Source organism: Ursus arctos, unplaced genomic scaffold, assembly GCF_023065955.2.
Source record: "Ursus arctos isolate Adak ecotype North America unplaced genomic scaffold, UrsArc2.0 scaffold_25, whole genome shotgun sequence".
Classification (NCBI taxonomy): domain Eukaryota; kingdom Metazoa; phylum Chordata; class Mammalia; order Carnivora; family Ursidae; genus Ursus; species Ursus arctos.
Window position 1 is genome coordinate 21,945,419 of NW_026622930.1, and position 21,771 is coordinate 21,967,189.

The 21,771-nt window shown below is 39.1% G+C and overlaps 1 protein-coding gene across 16 annotated transcripts in view; it reads right to left on the reverse strand.

The window, feature by feature from the left end:
- Positions 1-21,771, reverse strand: part of NRXN3 (neurexin 3) — a 1,447,961-nt gene that overhangs the window by 66,785 nt on the left and 1,359,405 nt on the right. The gene's annotated exons all lie outside the window — the stretch shown is intronic.

The window sequence follows — 21,771 nt, forward strand, 5'->3', positions numbered from 1 at the left end:
ACATTGCCTTCAGTCCTATTTGGTTCAGGGATACATTTTCCTTTTTAAAGTAGCTAAAAGAGCCTTCTAAAGTCCAGCCCTAATCTTTGGAAGAAAAAGAAAAAGATGTACAAAATAAACCCAGTACCTTTTAAGCCTAATTTAAAGAGATTTCCAAGCAACTCAATTACTTTCTGTAGTCTTCAGAGGTAAAAGGTAAACCCACGAATTCCCATAGGTAAAACGCTGGCATTTCCAAACCTTCCTTCATCATGTCACCAGAGACAAGACAAAGACAATAACACTAAGGGCATAGAACTAAACCCAGGACTGAAACAACAGGGTCATAACCACAGAGCCCACTATACCTTCCAGTTTCTTATTTTAATTAGTCAGCACCACGGTTGGGATATTTAATATTCATAAACCAATTTACGGGTAGAAATGCTTTTGGCTCTTGCTTCAATTTCTCAACGAAACAAGAATCCATTTCCATCTTTTACATAAGACATTAATACATCTGAAGAAGAGAGGTTTGGGGGAGGGTTTAATTGTATCCTTTTATTAAAAGGGAGAGTAATATTTTCTCTCAGGAGACAATTTGCATGTGAAGTTTTAATTGCCAAGACCCACAGCACCCCATCAGGCCACTTTTACTTATTTATTTATTTATTTTGCATTATAAGGGTGATGAGGAAATCATCAAAGAGGCAAAATCATAAAGGTCACAGAATGAATCCAGAAGATGTGCAGGATTCATACTCCTTTACACGGCGAGTCCCAAGGCTTAATCAGCAAAATTCAGTAAAACACAACTAGCTTATGGTAAAGGAACTTCTAAAGACAAATATGATACTATTATAATTTTACATAATAAGATGTATGGAGTCACATTACTTTTAATCATATTTTCATTTTTTATTTACTTTTTCACATTTCCATTTTTTAAATTACTCAAAGCCCCTTAAACCGCGTGGCATCTGGACAAAATGATTGGTTTTCAAAATTTTAGGAGTTACATTCTCCGGGTGGAGTTGAAGAATGAATGCTTTGAAATTTCTAGTTTTTAGTGAATGTCAAAATAGTAAGGTTCTGGGGAATAAAACAATGAGAATTTGGAAATACAGCCTTTCCCCATAAACATTACCATTTGATCTTTTAGGGAGGGCAAAACAGGGCTACGAAATACTGACTCTACCATAACGCAAGCTTGTTCTTTTTTTTCTTTCTTCCTTTCTTTGTCTTTTTCTTTTTTAAATCCTCATCTGATTCATAAAAAAGCAATTTAGAGCATTTTAATTTCTTTTCCCACTTAATAACAGTAATGACCTTCTGGGTCAAACATTTCCTCCTAGTTAATGATCAGTTAGTTGGAGCCCGGGTAACAAAGACCTGTAGCCTAGTCACTAACTGCCAATTAACATCCACTTTATCAGTCAGTGCTGTTTAAATATAACAAGACATATGCCAAGCTATCCACAGAGGGCTGGATACTGAAATCATATCATTAAAAACACACTTCCATCAAGGCAAAGCTCTCGGGATATTCATGCTATCACAGCGGTCATTTTCCTGAAAGATAGGCAAGTGGCAATGTGTCTCCTTGTTCCAATTCTCAGCAGAGGGACCTTGCCTGGAGAAGACAAATCCCCTCATCTCTGCTGGACTGTGAGAGAGTGAATGTTGGATACCCCACAGAGACTTAACGGGGGCACTTCAAGGAGGAGCTACTGAGTCCAAATGCTATCCCGTACATGCGGCCAAAATCCTTATCTCTTTGGGTCATGGTAGGCCTCCTGCTAGAGTCCTGCCACGTGAGAGAATAAATCTCAGAAAAAAAGCCCAAATTCAGATAATTATATCCTATGGGCTTCTTCCACCAGGTTTAATTGGGTTCAGTTTCTTTCTTCTCTATACGTTGTTATCGCATACAATGTATGAGATTATGAAACAGCACTTTAGCATTCCTAGGCAGTATCTTGGAAACTCTAATGCTGTTGGCTAAAGGTTTCGAGACAATCATTCGTTGATTAATATTTTAGAGCTGTAATGCAAGAGGTGATGAAAATCACTAGCATATTACCAAATCTGTCATCCATATTTTTGATGCCCCCAACGATTTCAGTGCATGATGGGATAAATAAACTCGAATATCATTCACCCTGGATTCCACACACTATCTTTGTCAAATGGATGAAATTGCTCTAAAAATCTTCAAGGGATTAAGATAACCACACTTTTCATTTGTATAGGGACTTCATTCTCAGAATACTCTTTACATATGATGCAGAGTCCTAGCAGGACTAGTGAGAGGTCATCCTCTTTGTTGTGACACACAGGAGACCAAGCAGGTCTCTTGGTCTCTATCAGCTATTTTTGTCCCATGACAGTATGAGGAAAAGTAATAGAATTAGGTTAATGGCCATGAATCTGGCTCATGGCTGCCACAGAGAAGACCGAGGGCTACTTCCTAAGTTCTAAATTTTAGTCAACTTGCTAGTAAAGCTTCTGCGAGCTTTTCCTTTAAGTGGTGACTTGTTTAAAACACATCCTTTAGGAAATAAAAACACATGTAATACTTATAGCACAGCGTATGATGCTTTCAAGGGACAGAAGAGAGTTCAAGCTGTGGAGGGAGTCCAAAGCTTGTCAGCAACCAGTGGTCATGAATAAGGCAGATTTGTCTTTTTTTTTTTTTTTTTTTTGAGGTATAATTGGCATACAATGTTATATTAGTTTCAGGTGTGCAAACAGGCAGGTTTGTTCTTATGCAATGAACATGTTCTGCAAGACCCTTCACCTGCAACAGGGCAGGTAAAATAGAAATTGCACTACAGAGAACGTAGCTATAGAACAGCATAGAATGAAGCTATGTAGAACACTTAGGAAGACTTTTCTCCACCACTTTCCCACCCACAGAATAGACAAGAAAATACCTTTTGATGAGTAGCCCCAGTAAAACGACATGAAATGATCTTGGACTCTATCAGCAATATAAGCATTTGAATATTAGCTCTGGTGTGGTGATCACGGGGCGGGGATTAGATTTGCGTGGAAAACTGCTTCCATAGCAGTGGATTCAATCTGTATTTTGAGTCACACAAGAGGCCAACAAATGTCAGTCCTTGCTGAACTTTGCTGTGTCCCTGATTCGGACTGAAAAAGAGAAGTGGGTCAAGTGAAACGTAGCTTCTTCTAGTATCATATGATGCTGAGATGAGACAACAGATCAAAGAGCTGGAACCCTGGCATCCAGAGAAGAACCGAGGGCATGACATGAGTTCTTCTGGCCTATATGGTTTCATGGAACACGAACAAAGGGCCGAGTGCTGGAATCAGATTCTGTTGGATGGTGACACATGTCGGCTCACGGTCTTCCTTTCCTGGCTCCCTGTGCCCTTCAACACATCATGAATTCCCATGCGGTTTGGCCCTACTCCTTTTTCTGTACCACACCACCACTGACTTCTCTATTTCATACCTATTCTTCACAAAACATATTTTTTTTGGTTACAGGCTGGACATTTGAATTCAATTAACCAACCTATGGCATAGAGTGTGGCTAGTGATCAGGAATTAAATAAATAAATGGGTAGGCAGAAAACCCGAACATCAGGAACCAAGAGAAATAAGTTTTTAGCATCTAACAAGACAAAACTATACTACTTCCTAAAGCAATGGGGGTCACTGTGCAGAACAGAAGCAGATCTCTATTCAGTTTCAAGAGTTTCGTCAATTATTCTTTTAAAAAGAAGTTTACCTTCTGAACCAGAAGTTTCAATGTGCCTGAATTAAAAGAGAGAGATGCATCTTATGCAAAAGTCGAGGTATTGTCAGAGATTGTCTGAAATATTCCCCGGAGGGTTTTTTGAGAGGGGAGATGATACAGACGCAGTACGAGTTACTAGACTTCCACATTTTGGGGCATTGAAATGACCCCCTAGTCACACACGATCCTGAAATGAAGTCCAGGGACTCTAATGATAGCTTTCTGAAGTAGAAAAGATGAATGATGTACACTAGAAACACTTGTATCAGCAACATTTAAACAAAGAGTTTTCTGTTGATCAGGATATTAATTTGATGGAACTCTCTATCTCTTGAGCATTCCAAATTGAGATTGTATTGGACCCAGCTCAATACACATGGAAGAGGTTTTGTGATTATTAAATAATGAATCCAGAGAGATTTAAATATGGTAGATAAACTAAGAGGCATAGAGGTTGACTATCTCTAAATGAATAGCTAGGAAACAACAAAGAAGTAATTACCCCTCAAAAAGTGTTATGAATTGTTTGGTTTTCCCCAAAGTCCAGAAGTATATGTGAAGCCCTCAGCATGTATTTTTTCTAGAAGAGAGCAGAAGTATGGAATTGTGGACTCCCTCATGAAGATGTTATAAAGAGAGAGAACATGTAGATTATGGAGGCCCAAGGAGTGTACGGTGTCCACAGTGTCGCCTCACTGAGAAATGAGTTGAGAAATAGATACTGTGGTCTACTCTAGATCAATAGCTCAGGATAGACAGAGATAGGGTGATGGGTGAGTATAGTCAGGAAGCTAGTGAGATAGTCCAAAGAAGGGCTCTGAAGCCATAGGGGGAGACTTTCTAGTCATCTGCTGCCATGGTGGAGGATGTGGCTAGAGATTTTGTGATTTAGGGGAAAAAAAAAAGTGCCCCAAAGTCCAAAGAGAAGAGAATCTGATAGTTTCAAAGACCCAGAGACAATCTAAAGTCTCTACACAGAAGGAAGGGCAAAAGGGTGAATTTAAAGCAACCACAGTAACAAATCAATAACAACCACACACAATTTATTAAGTATGTGCTTTGTGCCAAGCAATGTACCATGTTAGCATCCTACTGCATTTAATCCTCCTAAACACCTTGTGAAGCCCATTTTACCATTGCTATTTTGCAGACGAGGAAACAGGTTCTGGGAGACTCGAGAATGGAGATAATGAATAGGAAAACCACAGTTCTGACCCAATTCTGTCTGATTCCAAAGTCATTCTCTTGACTATTAAGCTGTGGTCAGAGACAGGATAGGAAGGTCAAGAAAAGCATAAAAGGGGCATTAAACTCTCAGGAAATCTACAATAATGACATGGATCTTATGAGGCTCAAGCATGATATAATATCACTAAATAAAAATGTATATGCAATTACATTCTTATTGTGAACTAGACAACCTGAGAATGTGTATCAACATTATACAGACCCAAGAGTCTATGATGTTTATATTTTGGGTCTCTTCCCGCACTTTTTAAAAAGAGATGGTCTATAGATGACGACGTAAAATGATTCTCTGTTATTTAATGTAATATAAAATGCAGTTGAAATGTTTTGGGGGTATATGTAGTTTATTCCCTAACATTTTCCAGCAGGGTAGTGGAGCCAGAAGCCAACGGCATGCTCCACACCACCAGTCTTAATATTAATTCGGTCAACCCTCTCTGACACATTGGCTGGGTACAGAACGCTCACTCATTAAAAGGGTGTATGTGCCAAATTGCAGTGCACCAGGCAGTAGAAAGGAGGCTTACAGAGAAGTTAACAGAGTGCATAGTGAAAAACTTGGATCTGGAATAGGCTAGTCTTTGAGGGAAGTTCTCATTTTCTTTTTGAAACTTCAGGTAGTCATAGTGAATTGTTAAGCCGCAAGTTCCCTTGGAGGTGAGATGTGATTCTGAATGCCATCAACCTCGGTATGAAATCCTTTAAAGGTTTTTCTATACTGTCAAGAGAAAAACGCTTTCAAATAATTTAGATATTCCAATTTTTTTTCCAGAATGAATAGACTCTCCATTATGAACATTCTGATTTCACTAGCTTTGGACAAAAGCCATTCTGCTGGGTCAAAAACATTGAATTTTTTTACTGTTTGCAAATAAACATCCTTTAAAACAGAAATAGATCAAGGAACTCATGTCTATCCATCAATCTCTTCATCTGACTAAAAAGTAACTTTTGCCTTGCGATACACTCTTTAACTCCATCTTCTACATTATTTTAGGTGTACATGCCAGGTATTGATTCCAGAAAAAAATCTTCCTCCTTCTTCCCGATACTTTGTTCTGTTTTTTGCACTACTATTTCAAGGGCTATTTTCAATCTCCCATAAAATCTGCTCCCCAACACAGACCTGGATTTCAACCTTAGGTAAATATCTCCTTATCCCAGGGGTCCTGTTTGCATTATGATTTGGAAAAAATCTAAGAAAAACGATCTGTATCCGTAGATATGGTAAACAAAACTCAAGTTCAAATCAGGAACAGTAACTGTTCTGCAGTACATGTGTTTTTACTATTGCATATTTTTAAGGAGGGGCCAAAATAGTCTACGTCTTTCATCTGGTCAAATCTCATAGGAGGCTAACAAAAATTAGATGAAGATAAAGGACTAGCCCAGACAACATGCTATTTATTGTAGCCTATGCTGTAGGAGTCCACACACCTCTTTTCTAAAGATTATTCTCTTGTCTTGTGCCTACATTGCTTTCCCACAAGAACAGCCTTGGGGGTGGAGGGATGGGGAGGAAACGAGAGGGGGAAGGAGCTGGAAAGCGAGAGAACACAATGTAATTGTCTGACTATCAGCTCCACTATCATAATTACTTTCAAACTCTGACATGAGTTGAATCAGATGAACAACCAAATCAATTTTTGCAGTTGGCGATCAGTGCATTCTTAGCTTATAGATTAAAATGTCACTACTGGAGTACAAAGTAATGCTACTTCTGGGCTCCCCAGTCCTTGGGGGGGAAGAACAGAGGAGCCCCCTTCTTCACACCCTTATGCTTTCCTTGCCCTGTCTCTCTTAGCCTCTGACCACATTCTTTGTTTTCTCAGTGTGATCCTAGCATCTGTGTCAGTGCTGAGGGTCCTTTAACATAGCACAATTGTATCCATAGAGCTTAGCTCTCTTCATCAGAGAAGTACAGGAACCATGGGGCAATCTAGAATAGCACACATTGACAACTTATTCCAGTATATGATTTCTAGGAGGTGAAGAAAAAACCTTGCTCAGAGAGAACCGGAAGGGTGGGAAGAAGAAATCCTGACATTGGAGAGGTTACCGCTCTGATTTCTCAGTGTGACTATCACATGATCATTAGGCTTGGTGATCTTATTTGAGTGAAAGAAGCATGGTTCACAAACCAAAAGGGTACATTAGGAACTTTACAGACTCAATTTGCTAATCATTTATTGAGTGCCTAGTCTGTGACAGATACTCTGTGCAGTACTGTAGGTAACAAAGAATAATCCCTATGGTCAAGGATTTCACAGTCTGGGAGGGAGGGAGATTTGTGGAATGTAATTACAATATCACTGCTAAATGCTATTAAAGCAGAATAAATAAATCACCATAGGAACAAAGGAGAGGAGTGATTAACTCAGTGAAAGCTCTAGTGAAAATGTGGCATTTTTAGTTGGTCCTTGAAGGATGATGTCAGCCCTTGCCTGCCACAGTCCTGCTCTATCTGCTGTAATATTTTGCTATTCATTCATTCATTCATTCATGCATTCATTCATTCATTCATTCACCCACATTCATTTCATCACTCATTGATTCACTCCTTAATCATTTATGAAGCACTTGCTTTTTGCTAGGCTCTGTGCTAGCACCTGAGGTTACAACAATGACTTAGCACCACCAGTTATGGAGCAAGTGATGGGCATGTATTGTTTACTGTCTACTGGCTAGCAATGAGAATCTGGAAATAATCTAATCTGTGGCTGCCCCTTATACAGAATCGATGTGCCTAGAATCAGAACCTCCAAACTTAGCCTTTCCACTGAGGTTTTACCACTTTACAGAGTTGGCCAGGATGTCCACTTATTCTCTTGTTGCCCAACTGCCCCTTCTTCTTCATCCCATCCCCCACACCTCCGTCTCCTGGATTTCTGACCTGGGATGGTACATGAACATCTGAAACTCTGCTCTGAAGTCCAGTTGACATGTGCACATGGTCTTCTTATTCAGTTCCTAGTGGGTTTTGCTTCTGGCTTATCTCACTCAGATTCCAGTGCTCTGGTCCAAACGCTTGTCTAGCTTTTTGTCTCATCCATAGTAGCCTTATTCTCTGAGAAGAACTTTGAATTTAGTCTTACCTGTCTTACATTGAATAGCTTTCCCTATGAATGATCCAATCTTCATCTGGCACTAAGAATCATCCCCAAATCCACACCCCACTAGCCTAACTTGAAATTGGATGACCAAGGATAATTATGATCAATTATGAATGATTCTGGGTTTGTTATGTTTGTGAAGGTTGTCCAGGATGCCTAGAGTTGTCCTAGAGTCAGGATCTCTCCTTCCATCAGTTAGAACATTCAACTCTAGTAAGAGTACCTACACATAAATATCAATTTCATTGCTTTATGTATTAAATACCCTCAAGTGATATCTGATACAAAACAGTACTGTGCACGATCTTATACAAAAGCCATTTAAATGTAAATCTGCATTGGTGGTGACATGAACAGATCACAGAATTATACACCATACTATCACCCAAGATCAATCTTGTCTTGTTCTTGATACTATATTGCTCCTTTACTAGTAACTCCAGGAGTAGAGAAATCAGGAATCTAAGTCATCACTCTGCTCAACAATTTTAATAGTGGGAAAAACAAGCTAACTCATTATTTATACACACACAGACACAAACACACACACACACACAGATTACATACTGAATTCACTTCCCGCCCCCCACCCCAATTATCATGAGTCACAAATCAACCTGCCTACGCCATCACCAAATACTTCCCTCCCATATTTCCCTCACTTATCACCATAACAAATTCAAAGAGCAAAGACTATTAAAAAAAAAAAAAAACACCAGTCACCTCTAGTTAGCACTGCTTGAAATACAACTGATTAACAGTATAACACGTGGTATATCGAAACTACATATGCACTCGTACTTACATAGAAATAATAATAATTTGGGCATATTTTTCTACCTGATCTCCCAGCAAACTGTATGTGAAGGCAAGTGCATGAGGAGATGAATATGCTTTTATCACAGTCTGGTAATACAAAGGGAATTCAATGGTCTGACTGGGTTTCTGATAATAATCGAATGTCTAAGGTGCTAAAGCTAGTTTCAATCATTTTTTCACCTCGCTTTATCTAGATGTCTTCTCAGATTCATGGAGAAATCTCAGTACATGAAAGCACAAAGATGTGAAGTACTTATTGCATAGAGGTGAGAAAGAGGAAAGTGATTTGCTTTGGGGTAAGCAAGATAGTCAGTCTGGCAGAGCCCTGAATGATATCACCATTGACTTGCTCTCTATTTCCAAGTTTTCAAGAGCCGTTTCATGTAGAGGAAATCCTTAGCAAATACAGCATAAGCACTCAATGTTATAAACATCAGCCTATGGGATTACAGACACTGAACAAACTCAAAAGTCCCTATTGGGAAAGGTCAGAAGAAAGGACACATAAACCACCAAACTAGCCCCTCTGGTTAACATCCTGTACGATTTCCATCACAAATCACATAAAGGACTCCAGGGTTTCTCTTTTCCAAATCTTCTCTAGAACGTAGTCCTGCCAATGAAGGATTGGTCTATCACGGTCCTTTTATGTCATACCCAATTGCTTCCAGCTAAGAGTTAGGCATATATGGAGTTTTCATTGTTTTATTTTTCTATGCTATGCATTTATGCATTCATCCTTTCGACAAATATTTATTGAGCAAGAACTATGTGTTAGGACTGGTCAGCAGAAATACAGTGGCTAAGAGCACAGATTCTGCATCCAGTCTGCCTGGGTTCAAATGCCAACTTCATCAACTGTGTAACTGTTATGGGAATTAAATGAGTTAATATGTATAAAATGCCTAGAACAGGGGCACCTGGGTGGCTCAGTAGGTTGAGTGCCTGACTCCTGGTTTTGGCTCAGGTCGTGGTCTTGGGGTCATGGGATCAAGCCCTGCATCGGGCTCTGTGCTAGGTGGGGAGTCTGCTTGAGATTCTCTCTCTCTCTCTCCCTCTGCCTCTCCCCACTCTCTCTCTAAAATCAATAAACGAATCTTTAAAAAATGCTTAGAATAGTGTGAGGCACATGGTACGCATCACAACTGATGCTGGCTGATTTAATGATGATGGTGTTGATGATGTTACTTACAAGGAGGAAACCAACACTAATCAAACAATTATAGCAATATACCACTGCCAATTACCCCTCCTGCAGTGCTGTGAAAGAGAAGTATGTGGTGTTATGAGACAGTCTAAGCAGGAAATTAGATCCACTCAGGGAACTTGGGGAAGTATTTCTTGAGTAAAAAGGAACTGACACCTGAAGGATAAGAGGAAATAAATAGGCAAGAGTGGCAGGGAGGAGAGAGGACTCCATATAGAATAAACAGAATGTGCAAAGGCCCTTTGTCAGGAGGCAGCAACATGGTCTCTTAGCCAAACTCAAGGAAGTCAATATGGCCTAAGGACAGAGAGTGGGGCTGGAAGAAGGCAGGCTGGCTTGGTGAGGAAAGAGACTAAGGAGCCCAGAGACAGATGATCCCAGATCTTATGGGCTGTATTAAAGACTTAGTCTTCTCTAAGAGCAATGATAAGCCATTGAAGTGACTTTTACATATGAGAACAAGAATTCATATTGAGGTTCTGGTTCAATGCTCATCAAAACACCAAGTAAGATGTATGATAAATGCCAGGGAGATGCAAGGGCCTCTATCATCTGCCATTTCCTATGCTCTTCAGCTACAGTTTCCATTACTCCTCAGCTTGCAAGCCACCTCCAGCACAGTCACACCATATACAATTCCCAATGCGTCTGGTAGGTTCACCACTGCACTCTGTGCACATGGCTTCCGCTGCCAACAACGCCCCCCTTCCTCTCATCTGCCTGGTAACTCCCACTGGTACTTTATGGCACAGCTTCAACATCATCAAATACCATGGTACTGGCTACAGTGGGCACTCAAGATGTGGGTGCTGTCATCATGAATGAATCTGTGCTCATTTTAATAGGAGGGTCCTACCCAGAATAGGCTAAGAAGGTCTTTGTGAAGCCATACGTTCGATGTGACCAGTAAGGAAGCCCGGAAGAAGCTTCTACCATCTTAAGTTCCTCATTTCAAAAAAGCTTGTAACTGTAGTCTATTTTAAAACATCAGTCACGTGGTAGTCCTGGTTATGACTGTTGGTTCTTTGATGCTCTAAGGCGCTTCTGTTTTCTAATTTGACCCAATCCCACAGAATTTACAAAATGGACAAGGCCCTCTGCCCAATGGTCACGTGTACTAGACTAGATTCGGTTACTTTTTATATGAGAAAATGTGGCCTTTGCTGCCATCTGAGCTCAGGAATAGGCTTTTCAAAAAGATAAGTGTCTTGCAGGGGTGTCAGATAACTCATTGATAAATAAGATGCAGACGACCTTTGTCACGCTTCATTAGTCATGTCACATGAAGTCATATTACTCTAGTCACTAGATAATGTGGCAGCCACTACTCCCAGAGGAAAAGCCCATTCCCGGAGACACAGAAGCAACTCACACCAAGTAGTTGCATTGGAGTGGATACGTATGGGTCCTGTTATCCTGACAAAACAATTAGACAAGCACACAGAGAGACTGTACTAGGATATTTGGTGCAGGATTTTTTTCCCCAATAGTAATAATAACAATAATAACAACAGAACATCAGAAATAGCCCAAGTATCCAACAATAGCAGTTTGATGAAATAAGAACAAATGATGAATAAAAATGTGCCTGGATATGGGTGTACAAATATATATCTATATGTTCAAAAAGTGGTTTATTCTAGGTACACTATTATGAAACCTCCCCGCCCCCCAAATATTGTATTGGGAACATCTTTACATGCCCATATATGGATGTGCAGTTATTACTGAAATCAAACAATAAGTCCACTTAAACACTAATGTTTTCAAATATTTGAAGTTTTTAAAACTTTTTAAAATAAAAATGGAGAATGTAAAAAGTAGGAGAAACTTTCTTCTTACTTCCTAACTGGTCATGTTGACTGCGTGCTTTCATATTGCCAGAGGCAGTGAGAGCTAGGTTGGAGTGACTCTGCACAGGGCTCCCAGTATTTTATAAGCAGGGTTTCATTCATATGGGCAAATACGGAATTACTTGGCACTGTGGTATTTTCTAAAGATGCAATAACGGATGAGATTTAATTTGGTGGGGGAAGTGCAAATAAATGAGCGCTCTATTATAACAGAGCATGATGAAGACATTGCTAGGCATACTTTCATCGTATCTCTCCCCATACAGTATCACAGAAGCCACCGCACCACAAAGGGTTACTGCAAGAGTAAATGAACCAAATAAATGTAAAGTACCTACTCCGGCACTTGGACTATAGTAAATGTTTAATAACAAGTAGAAAGAAAAAAGCAAACAAGCTGTTCTGTTGAAAGGGAATTGGGAGTATGTCCAAAGGCACAGAGAACTAAATTTTGGTATCAAAGTAGAGCTTGCAAGATCTGAACAGACAACAAGTGAAATGTTTAGGGTGATTTTTGTCTTCTATTTATTATGCCCACCCATAGTTCTTTCCTCTTGCTTCCTACTGTATAAATCAGCAACACTATCTAATAGGCTGGAGCTGAACTTTCTACCCAGCTAGAAATAGTCTGGTATTTTACTCAAGTCTGCCTAAATATGAGCAGGTTAAAGCATGGACATTTCATTCAACCTGAAAAATAGTAAAATGGAAATGCTAACTTGAATTAGACAAAATTGGTTTTAACTGACTTACAGTTGTGTGGCGTGTGTGCGTGCTTGCGTGTGTGTGTGTGTGTGTGTGTGTGTGCAGGCACGTGCATGTTGGAAGAAGATATAGAAGGAGGGAAGGTAAGATGAATTTACAACATAGGCAATAAAAAAAATCAGAATATTAGTATCATGGTAGGAAACAAAATAGTAAAAGGCATTCCAAAATTGTCAAGGAAGACAGTTTTCCAGACATGAAAGGAATTAGCAGATAAACTAGGATCACTGTTGCCTTAAGAACAGGTTTTTTTATATAGATGGATCTTCTAATTCTATAATTTTGGCCCAGATAAAGTCACACAGCTAATTGTTCTCTTCCAGAGCAGACTGCCATTCAGACTTCTCTGCATAACAGTAACAGAAAAGTACATAAGGAAATGCTCTCTCCTGGCAGTTCCCTTGCTTAAAGCTCAGAAGAAGAGGAAGGAATGGGTCTGGAAGAAAAGAAAGAAGCATCATTTACTGGGTGACTCTGAATGTAGCTGTGGTGGGTTTCCTCTGGGTACTGCAGTACCGAACGCAGGCATCAGGCAAGATAGACAAAAGCTGCTCCTTCATTCTCTCTTAGTTCTCTGCTCCTTATCAGCTGTACTAATATTTAGCATGTAATTATTGCTCTCGGTGATTAAACATTCTCCCCCTTTCACATTGCCGATTTTCTTTTTGAAGGCTGAGTCGCACTCCAGGGAAAATCTTTTTCTCAGTGGATTCCACTTGTCTTCCCTCAGCTTTACTAGGATGAAAACGAAGATTATAAACATGGCTGCCATTGGTGCTGAAGAAATAAGGTCGAAAACGAGGGCAGATGTTTCATGTTCAAGTGTTTTGAGGACTAAGGATAAAATTCCTTGCAAAAAAAAAAAAAAAAAGGTAACCTAATAACTTCTTTCCAGAAGTCAAAAACTTATGTATCACTGGACAAGGAAAACCATTATTTAATAATACGGCATTTACAAAAGAGTGTTTACTTTAGAAATGACTTCCTGTGCCTCTGCTACATGTAGCTCAATATTATTTCATTTTCAAAATCGATAAAGAAGAATAAAGGTTAGGTAAGTTGTTCAGGGCCAGTGAAGGATTCAAATTCACTTTCTCCTACGTTCCATCTTCTCTCCAAACTCACTGCCATGCATGGCAGGATGTTTTTATGAAACCTGGGGGCTTAACCCTGTTGTTTTTTAGAACAATTGAGGAAAGAAAAAAGAGAAAGACAGCACATGACCATTTAACCTCTCTATCCCTGTGCGTCTGTCTGTAACGTAATGACGCCAAGATGAGAGATGGCCACTCCTGCTCATTGGGTCTGTCTTCGTGTCAGGTGCTGCACTAAATAAGAAACATGGGTTCCCACATTGAAGCCTCACAACAATCCTCCTTTTGCAAATGAAGAAATGGAGACTCAGGGAAGCCAAATAAAGTAATAAAGATAATCAAGCTAATAAGTGATGCATAGATGAACTCAGTTACAGGGCACTGGGGCATGAGCACTGAGCTCATTGGAAATGTTGCCTTTTCTTTAGAAAAGAAAATAATTAAGTTGGGAACAATGGGAGGCCAGGAGAAATCTGAAAGCTGTGGGCTGTACCCATGGGCAAGCCATTTTAAATCACTTTTACATCTCAACGGTCTTCTTTCCTCAGGACAACATCTGGTTTGGCACACTTTCCTCTTTCTAACTACTCATATGCAAGTGCAGCATTTCACAAATCAGATTAAGTCCAACTAGAATTCAATCAGTGATAGGAAAGAGTTAATGCTCTAATTTTCTTGCAAGGAATAAATTGCTAGAAACTGGTTGATTTCACAGTGCTAGCAATTTTTCCAAAATGTAGTCTCTTGAAGTCACCAGGCTAATTCCTCTAGAGCATGGTAGAAGGGAGAATTATAACGTGCTGACTTACAGAACTCCATAAAGTCTTCCACATAACCATGTTTCCAATATGAAATCAGTAGTCCCCCTGACACCTTATACAAATTAATTCAGGATGCAAACTATTGACACAGTGAATTTATATAGTCACACAAGAGTGACTGCTACAAACATATGGCTCATGTCAAATGCAGGACTGGGGTCAGGAATAAGCTGGAGTTTCTGCCAAGTTTATGGCTTCAAAGAGACTCTTAAGGCACAAGAAGAGTCTTACAAAGGGCCTTCTTCCTTTTAAGCTCTGGTTTTCAGTCACAAGAAGAGTTAAAGATTTTCTTTTTGTATATGAGTTGATTCAGTCACTAAAATAGTACATATCATCAAAATATAAATGATTTGATAGAAGACTGGATAGTATTGCTCATTTGGGAAGAATTCTAGCAAATGCAGTTCTATAGAAGTTTTGAGAATTAAGAATTAAATAAAATTTGTCACACTGTTGCTCAAATTTCCATGGTACAACAAGAAAGGTATTTGGAAGACAAGAGAACACATTGTTCTTATCTAGTGGCCAAAAAACCCGTGTCACATCTGAGGGAAGAACATTCTTTCCATCCAGCTATGATGAAGGGCAACTGTGCTGTACTAAGCATTAGGTTTACTGCCTCTTTGTCAGATATCGTAACATGGAAAGCCACTGAAGGAAGGTCCATCCGGTGGCAAAATGCTTCCTAGCTAGTTACTCGTGATTCAAAAGCTGGGTTCAATAACAACAAAACAACAACAACAACAACAGAAGGAGAAGAGAAATATTAAAAATTTTAAAATGTATTAAATATGTCTCCTTTTTTAGTATTCTCTCACTATTCCATTAAATCACCAGAGTATTCTCTTCCTCTGACTCTCTCCTTCTTCTTCTCCCTCTCTCTTTCAGCCATCTCAATCCCTTCCTCATTCATCCCCTCAGGAGGTAATCATTTTTTTTTTTTTATTGGTTACAGCCCATTTGCTGTTCACATCATTATGGCAAATGATTATGAAGTGTGTCTGCTGTGGGGCCACCTTCAGTGACCACAGTGGGGCATGGGTAAGCCAGGGGCCAACGAGGCAGAGGTGGGCCCTGGCTGCCAGTTGAGATTTTGCCAGTAAGCCCACATGTCTCTGTGCTGCTCTCATTTGTGACAGGCGCCCTTAGTTGGTTTAGGAAGGATGAGCCCCCATAGCCCAGAAGAGCACGTGTGCCATTGGTGTCTTTGAAGCCCTTTGGCTGACAGCAACAATCAAAGTCAGCAAAAGTGGAAGGAAGCAAACAGGAATCCAACAAAAGGGAAGAACTGGAAGATTTATCCTTCGGTAATGCCCTCCCCTCCCCCCCCTTTTTTTGCATTTTTACAAAGCAAAAATTTATTCTTGCAAACTTACTGTTTGCTTTAAGTTCCCCTGAGTTCTTTGTGAAATAATGTTTTTAGTCATTTCCTCTGCTTAAACAGTGTCTCCTTATTTCTTCCCACATTATTTGTCTTTCTTACTTTTTTCCTTCCCTCCAAAGAAAAACCTTTCCACCAAAAAGGTGTGTTACTTCTCAGAAAAAAAAGAAAAAAGAAAAGAAAAAAAAAGAAAAAAAGGTTAGGTTATTCAAACTTAGGCTCAAGGGTTTAGGATTTGAAATAAGAATCATTATTATTTTTTTTCCAAATCCCTGGGAAAGCAATTGATTTTTGCATTAGTAGGTTTGGGGTCTTTTAGTCAGTGACTAGCCCCGTTTCTAGAGGTAGATGTTCTTCAGACTGTTTCAGAGTAACTATTACGAGGGCTTACCTCACCTTGCTTCTTTCTGAAGAAAAGTATTATGCCTGCCAGCCCACAGCTTGGTATGAGCTCACTTGACTTTTGCCCTTTTAAAGACTGCTTTTTTTTTGTATTGGGTAATTCTATTTTATGTGTTGATGTATCCAGTAGATCAGTAAAGTTAAAAAAAATATATATATATATGTATAGATAGATATAGAGAGATATCTTAAAGCTGTGTGAAAGGTAATTTCCCAGCAGACCAACTTCAGAAATCATCCTAAGTTCCAATATGCATCTCAGTCATGTAACATACAGGATTCATTTTCCAACCCCATTCTCATGTCAGAGGCTGAAAATATTTGTAAAGACAGATCCTGTCCTCCCACATGACCCTATCCAAATGTCACACAAATATATTTTGGTCTGATTTCTTATTGCCAAATAAACAGCACACATTTCCTCTCTTCCATGAAATAAATCTTTTATTCGTGCTTCTTTCTAATCAAGACACCATATCCCATCCTGAGAATAATCCGTATTATTTATGTGATAACTTTATTACCAAGCTTGAGTTAAAACTTTATTTCAGGAATATCAAATTTTTAGTTTGACGTATCATCTAAATTATTTATCAAATTAAATACTTTACTAGAAATACGACTTCAAGTCTTTCCTCTGAATGTCACATAATAAAGCAACTGTGACATCAGAAGTAGGAATACGACTTCTAGGAGGAATTTGCTTTCCTTGACATGACTGAAATAAAATAGCTCCTTTTAATTGCTCAGAACAAGAGGCTTTACAAAAATATATGTGGGGTGTTTTTCTATTTAATCTGAATACCTCAGGAGCAATAATTTAGGAAAATAAGGTTTACATTTTATTGGGCTTTTTTGTTTGTAAAAAATAGCAGAGAAGTAATACTCTCAGTAGTAACAGACAGGCTCTGTGGAAATGTGCAATGTCAATAATAAAGACGTGTTTTTTGTTTGCCTGTGGGTATTAGCAGTAGGTCTTTAAGTTCAGCCACTTCTTATTAAGTAAGAAGTATATTTATTACCCAGTTATAACAGGAAGTTCTGGCTTGAAAGAGTAAATGGACCTCCTTAACTTCTTACTCTCGGGGAGTAACTAAACTGTTGGATCATTATGCCAAACCTCCGAGCATTTAATTTTACTACTACTTTAAAAATCTCATTATCACTTATTTTGTGTTTTCCTCAATGTCTTTTTCTCCAAGAGCAGATTTCTGAAAAGCTTAAAATGTCTAGTAGAGTAAGAGGATAGTAAGGCAAAAAAAGATTTAAAAATAATTGGGTCCACTTTCTCTCTCCTATAGATGAGAAAGATGAGTCACTTGGAGTTTAAAAGGCTTTTGGACAGCTATAATTAGGAAACCTGTGATAGAAAGACAAACTTGGGGCGGTGTGAAGTGTTTTTGAACAATGCTTTTGTGGTTGGAAAGAAGGTGTCTTTTCCAATACTGGGTGTGTAAAGTTCACTTCACTTTCTATTTGGCCATTCTAACTCTGGTCCTTTCTGGATTTCGGACATGATGCTGGACATTTCTTAAGTGCGACTGGGCATATGTTTAGAGATATAGCAACTGTATGTAGTCCATACTTTTTTGTCCTTTCGGAAGGCAAGGAGGAAAAGGGGGAACAAGGGTGATCTGGAAATTACCCAACTAAGGGAATTTGAACTTGCTATTAAGGTAATCCTATCCTGTTCCATAAAGGATTACTTTCCTGGAAGAAAAAAAAAAAGTGTACTTAGAAAATTCCCTAAGGGGCACCTGGGTGGCTCAGTCGGTTAAGCATCTGCCTTCGGCTGAGGTCATGATCCCAGAGTCCTGGGATCAAACCCACATTGGGCTCCCCCCTCAGCTGGGAGTCTGCTTCTCCCTCTGCCTTCCGACCCCCACTTGTGCTCTCTCTCTCTCTCAAATAAGCAAATAAAATCTTTAAAAAAAAAAGAGAAAATTCCCTTAATGTCAGTTCATAACACACTCTGCTTTAAAGGAGAATTTATTTAAAAAAAAATAAAAGAGGATGTATTATATAACGGAGATAGAAAGTATATTTCTTATTGCCCAAAGACTTGAAATAGATTTGTAAGCTGGAAACAGCAAAAAATTAACATGGCTGCAAGGTTGTGTCCAAGGACACACTATAGGTTAGTGACAGACCTGGACAGGAACTTAGAGGAGTTCTGGCTTGTCCAAAGTTCTTCCTACTGCATCATGCTGTATCTACTTTGAAAATAGATGGATGATACCAAATGCTTTACAGACTTTTTAAATTAATGATACAAAAATACACATATGCTTGAGATTAAAATGGGAGGAGAAAAAGAACAGAGCTAATTAAAACTGCAGGGAGAACTTATGATAAATCATCCAGACAATATCACCATTAATTTGGTCTGTCTTTCTCAATAGTGTCAGGAAATCCATCAATGATCAGACATGGCCATTGCCTTGGTTTAGGCCTTTCAGCAAGATGGGACCACGAACGGACGAGTGACGAAATGGACCAAGGTGGTCTTATTTCCCCCATATTGCTCTTACATCAATGCACAAACGAGAGCAGACATATTGCATCTCTTTTGTGTCCTTATTTTATAATGCCTTTGTTTTTCCTTCCATTTGAATATGCTGCCAATGTGAGAGCAATAAATAACTCCTGAAGAAAATGAATTTGCACACAGCTGCAGTCCATCATCCTGCTTGAAGAGGTGCATCCAACCTAAAGCCTCTCCTGAAATGGAAGGCTTGAGCACCAGCGGGACTTGGTGGCCACTATGCTTGACTGGTTTTGAAGGTGAAGCTGGCCCTTGAAGCACTGGGAATCAAGATTTGGTTTGGTATCCCAACTCGGCCACAATCTTCAGTGGGCATATTTCAGGTGAACCCTTACCAAGGAATAGGACAGGGGCATGTGACACGAAAAAGCAGGATCACTGGATGACATCCTGTTCCTTTTCCTAAACTTGCAGGTTCTCAGTAGTAAAATCAGTTTCTACAACTGGCTTCATTTTCAGACCTTCTGGGTGAGCAGACTTGAGGATGAGATCTGAAGGAAGAATGAGCCCAGCCTAGTTTCACTTACTAGGAGTACCTTGACCATAGATATTTTTTGAAATGCCAAGTTCATTAGGTTTAACAAAGTCAAGTTGGAGGCTCTGCGGTGGCATCTTCTGCTTTGCACACGCCAGAAAACACCACGTTATTGGTCAGCATATTAAGACTTAGTTTCCTGGTTCAAATCAGTACTGATGTGAAAAAGAAAGGAAATCTATAAAAGAAGATGACATTTCTCAAATATGCATTTAATGGTAAAAAAGGCAATGAAAGTTAAGTTTTATCTTTACATTCAATTCTGAGTGATACTTATTTCATTCAGATGTTTCCTCTGGCCCCAGAAGAAGAGCTCCTCTCTAAAAGCAAAATCGCCACTCCTCTCAGAACTCAAAAAGAAAAGCATTCTTCATGAATGACTCAAAGGCGAGATGACCTATTTCTGATTAATATGATGGTATATAAAACCAGAGTGGGAAAGGGAGAAGAAAAACATATTTGAGTATGTTTGAGAATTAAATGCCAAAATCAGACACTTCTATATTCCATAAGGAAATCATGATTTACTGCAATTTTCCAAAAAGTCATCCACAGTTCCTTCAACTTGATCCTGGGTACTTAATTCCCTAGTGTATGCTCCGCCTGTTTTGTTTTCAGACTAAAACACAGATATGATCATTTTACAGAAACTATTACAGTTCCTCCAAGAGAATTACCAAAATAAAGATAGAAATAAGAGATTTTCACGCATAGATGCCAAAGAGTAAATGAAAACTACCTAATTTTCAATTACGAGATTGGAGAATGACCCTTATGTAAAGATAACTATACAGATAGGCACTGCTTTAAGTAAAGCTTAAATGTGGAAATCAGGATTTGCATACAAGATAAGATAAAGAGCGATTATTTGCTTTTTAAAAAAAGGTCGTAATAGGGTTCATTCAAATAGCAAGATCTTCCATATCCTTAAGCAATGACTTGATTTCGAAGAATTCAATTCTTGCTTACTTCTTTTAAACCTGCGCAGCATATAAAGCAAGCTGTTCCAGAGCCACACAGGCGTGAAACCAAATGAAGGAAACTTCATTTAAAACGGAGTCTGGAGGCCAGAAAGGGGTGTTGTCATGCCCTACTCCTCTTGTCAACTGCAGACCCCAACATGAAGGGAAGTATCTTGCATTACCAACAGGGAGAAGCCTATACTTTACTACCCCAGCAGGAGGAAGAAAGATTTTCTCCTCCACAGACAGCAATCAATCCTGCTAGTGCGACTGTCACAACTCAGCCAATGAAAAGCCACTACACTCTGAACTCCTAATTGACTCCAGAGCATTTTTCTATGTAAAAGATCCCCTCTGAACTCCTCTTGTCTTCTTATAAAAGAGCATTCCTTTCCTTTGTTCTCTGGACCTGCCTATGGTTTTTCCCTAGCATGTCCTGAACTGCAATTTTCTGCTATTTCCAAATAAACCCATTTTTGCTGGTCAGATAATTGACAAGTTATGTTTGTTTGTTTTTGAAGGGTAACACAGGTAAATGTAAAAGACATGGCTAAATGTGGTTGTAGTTTTCTCTCCACAATCACAGAGAAATTTGTTGTAAAACATTAGGAATGGTGGAGAGATTTAAGAAAAAGAGAATTAAAAATAAGTGGTAGAAAAAGATAGTAAACTTATTCTGGGAAAAAAAATCTATCTATCTATCTATCTATCTATCTATCTATCTATCTATCTATCTATCTATTTATCTTCCTTCAGGATCTTTTTTTCATAAAACATTCTAACAAGGTATTTCCAGACCAAGACAGAAATAAAACCCTCTCATCAATCACTTAATACCAAAATGAAGGATATAGTTTAGGCATCTAAGAATGGCAGTCTTAGGAGCTGAGTTAGAATTTCTAATCTAAGAAGCTAAGGTTCTGTTCAGAGGGATTACATCAGCCTCATATGAGGACAGTATTCCTGTACCCTTCTTCAAGAGGGAGAGATCTGGTGTTCCACCTATCATCCTTCCTGGTCACCCTGACATCTTACTTTATGAAAAAAAAAATTATTATCAGGAGTAGTAAATTATATCAATGACAAAGTCAAAGATAGGTGAGGAAGAGTCCTTGTGCTCCACAAAAGTACTTAAGGCCCTGACTTTGCAGAATGAGAGACGACGGATGACTCAATCAATAAGACAAAATGGCATGAAATTCTATAACCTGCCTCAACAGAGGTGGAAGTAGGTGGGAGAGGCAGGAGGAAGAGGGGTAGTGGCTCCTCCTTTGTGAA